The sequence below is a fragment of the Apaloderma vittatum genome, unplaced genomic scaffold (assembly GCF_000703405.1).
Source record: "Apaloderma vittatum isolate BGI_N311 unplaced genomic scaffold, ASM70340v1 scaffold43467, whole genome shotgun sequence".
Taxonomy (NCBI): Eukaryota; Metazoa; Chordata; class Aves; order Trogoniformes; family Trogonidae; genus Apaloderma; species Apaloderma vittatum.
Genome location: NW_009727575.1, coordinates 8,057 through 12,084, shown reverse-complemented (window position 1 = coordinate 12,084; position 4,028 = coordinate 8,057).

Genomic DNA, 4,028 nt, shown 5'->3' with positions numbered 1-4,028 from the left:
CAAATGAAGTGATATTTAACTAATTCCCACACTAATGGAAATTAGTCATTTGGCACAATGATGTAATCTAATTGTTGGTCACCATAATAGATTCAGTCCCCAGCACAGCTTTTAATGACGTCATTATAGGAGTTCACATGTCCTGTCCCGCTGGACTAACGGCAGCTGAGCTGACCGGCCTGAAAGCCAAGTCATCCGGAGTGCAATGCAGCTGAGGTGGAGGACGCTGCTCACTACCTGCAGTGAGGTTGTGTGTGTGCATGCAGCTTTCCACAAGCCCTTTTTGCTTTCCAGAAGCGTGCACATTCTACATTAGAAGCAATATACTCTTTGGGTGTGACCATCCTCACATGTTCTATAAAATCAGTGGAATTAGATCTCTGAAATAAAATGTCTGAAATAAAATCAGACATCTCTGGAGAGGTTGACTCTTGAATAGTGAGAGTTTTTCCTTCCCTTTCCTAGTTTGGCTTCCCTCTTTCATTCTTAGTGTCCTCACTTTGCTGCCAGAAATTTCTCAACTGGTGAGCTCACTCTCCCCCCTCCTCCTTTCTTTCTTCCTTTCTCTCCTTCCCTCTGCCCGCCGGTGGGTTTCAATGGGCTCCTGCAGTTACTCAGGCGGACAGCATTGCGTTGCCAAGCAACTCCCTGAAAAGAAGCACATGCTACTGCTCCACAGACAGAGCGTGCCCGTCTGCTCCAGTGATGCTGTGGCCTAATTTCTATCTCCGTTGTGTTAGATACAAAAGGGAACATCTCCACAGTAGAGGGTTAGGGAGTACTGAATTATCTGCACTTTTTCTTTGTTTGTTTTTTTCCCCCTGCTCTCCTGACCGGGTGCATCCCCTTCCATCTCAGGGCCCCCAGAAGTCATGCACGTCTAATCTGCATGCATGCATTTGGGACTGTTCACTGGGCTTTGTAGAATACTGACAATTTTCTGTTAGCTTTTGGCTGAGTTAACAGTACTTATGGAGATCTGCTAAGCTTTCCCGTAGCTCTCCGGTCAGGGCAGTTTTGCATGTAAATTCTCAAGGCCATTCGTCTTTTCCTACCTGACTCTTTATTGCCTGAGTGTCTGAGGCTCTTTTAAAGGCCTCTTTAGGAATGTCAGCATGCCTTTTCTTATTTTCCCTCCTTTCACTGTGCTTTCCTGAGAACAAAGAACAGAAAACTAAGAAATTCCTTTGGTTTTTCCACAGTCTAGAGAAAGATGACTGCTTAATCCATGGATTTAGTTTTGGACTGCCTAACCTTCTCAAAAGGCAAGCCCATACAGATTCAGATTTTGTGGTTTGAACTCAGATCTGCAATCACAATCCTTCACTGTCTATTACACACAGTATTATCACAGTCAAAATAAAAAGAAGTCAGAATAAAGAGTAAGTTTCCTTATATTTATTGCTAGCTTTCTTAAATTTATTGTTAGCATGTTTTCAATACAAAGGTTGCTTATGTTAGTTGTCTTTTGTGAGTTCTGGTACCAGCTCAGCAGCTCACTCAACCTGTAAGCAAACGTGAACCTCTGAGAGAAGCTGCACTGCATTCATTCTGACAGAGTCTAATATTGCTCTGGTGCACTGGGTATTCCTCCAATTCTCCTCTCACTTCTGGACCAAGTCTGAAGTCCCAGTCCTAATCTACAAATCCCTAATTTGGTTAGCATGCACCTACTTTAAGGGCAGCCAAGAATCTTTATCCACTTATCCCTAGAGTCTGCACTGCACCGCACCGCAAATTTCTGCCAGCATAGCTGCGTCAACACAAACTGGGGAAAACGTATAACCTCCAGCTGACACTGCCATACCAGTAAATGCCTGGTTCAGCCTCATTTAGGCCATCAGGGCAGCGCATTTGTCAGCTTTGTTTGTGCCTCCAGAAATGTGCTGTAACTAAACAGGCAAAACCCACAGTGGCACAGAAACCCACGGAAATCACAGATGTCCTGTAACAGGTAAGACCAGGACTGTTGTCTGTGGACACCTTACAAGAACGACTCTGCCAGACACAGAAATCCAGTAGCTCTATAGAATAAAGGTCCCAGCCCAAACGTTCCAGTTCTTCCCAATGGCACGGTACTTAAGAGATGGCAGCCACTTTTTGATCCAGGGTACTTCATGTGTAGTGCTGTGGATAAGACCCTGCCTATCTTCTTCTTATCTTTTGCTTATCTCCTACACAAAGGATCAGAACTGTTCAACTGTATGGCAGCCCTAGTTCCGCAACACTAAGCACAAATGGAGTGGCAAAGTCTCATCCTCTTGGACAAAAGGATATTTCGATCCCTGAGAGTTTCACGTGCTAGGCAATCACCACGTTATTTACAAAATGTTTTGAGATCTTCTGGAAAGAAAGGTGCTATATACAGGCAGAACAATAGTTAGTACTTGCATGAGTCACACGTACACAACTTTCAGAATTATACAACATCCGTCCTCACCCAATACGCTCTGTATAAGATGAAACACGCAGGACTTTTCTCCTTCAAAATCACAATTTAATAGCACTAAAGAAAAAATTAAAAAATTTCTTAACATTACATTAAAAATTAACACTCTCATTTGAAGTCAATCTAAAAGGGAAAATAAGTCCCCGGAACTGCTTATGGCCATGGCAAAACTAACGAAAAAATAATTACGTGATCCCTTGCCAAACAGGTAAAGAATTGGCGAATAACATATGCCAATTTGCCTTTGCCAATACCAATTTCTTATCCCCTGTCCAGAGGCCATCTCTGTGTTTCTCTATGTATTTTCAGATCTTGCATCAATTCAAGATGATACTACAGTTTGGCCCATAGCCAGAAAGTGGCAAGTGAACTAATGTTCCAGTACTTGCACTGTGAACACACAGCTGGCTTCAAAGGGAAATGGACTAATCCTACTTCATTTCCCTTCTTTAGTATGTGTTTAAAGAGCTTTGGTGCGCTGAAGGAAATCGACCAGAATTCATTAGTTCCCTTCTGATTCAGCTCGTTGCTGTTGGAAAGGGAAACAGGTCGAGACTGCAGGATCCTACTCAATTTCCTTTTGAGGCAGGTTTTAAGCCAATTTTGTTCTCAGTTGTATACACACAGATCTTCACTAATGATGCATATATTTAAATGCAATACATCTCCAAGTTGGCTAAAACATAGAAAGACTAGGGAAGGAAGAAGAAATAGAAATTTTTTTTTTTTAAAAAAAAGACATTGAGAACTTCTGCCTGAGAGAATTCATGAGAAACAAACTCAGAAAATCAAAAGCGACACTCAGAAAATCTAGAGACACAGGAGAAACCAGAGGGAGGAAAGCCCAACTGAGACTAGGAGAAGTTCACAATGAAGAAAAAAAGAATAATTTTATAAATATATCACATACATTTTCTGCTATTCAATGGAAAAGTACAGCAAACTAAAACCCTGATTGTAACAGCTAAATCAAACTCTAGGGATTATTTTGACCTTGTTTGGAGGTGGTTTTGGAAATGAAGACATGAAGCTTAATCACTTGCTCTGGACAAAAAGTTTCTCTCTCAATTTCTCTCTTCAGAGCTCAGGTTATATTTTTATGAGCCTTCTCAATGTTACTGGAAGCAATAGGATTTCAAATGATTCCAGGTTGTATCCTGTTCAGTTTAAGGCTCACTGACTGCTTTTGAGAGAATAAACCAGAACCAACACTCTTCCAAAGCAAACCTAAAATTAACCACCTAAGCAGAAAGTGGCTTGTGACAAACAAAGCAGAACAGAAGAAACCTGCAGGGTTCATGATGGGACCATGGCTTCACTTGAATCAAAAAGGCACAACATGTAAAAATCACTTTTTCCAACTGTAGTGAAGACAAAGAAGTATTATTGCTGTAATGAGCGGTCTCTTAAGCTTGAACTGTGATACTTTAAATGCTGAACAGCCTTATGAGTTTGGCTTCCCTACTAATTACAAATCTATGAGCTTGAAGCAGTATGTTGCATGTCCTAGAGTTGGAATCAACCAAAAAAGCCTTTTAAATAGCAACACCATATCTGAGAAGAGATGGAGGATTCCAAA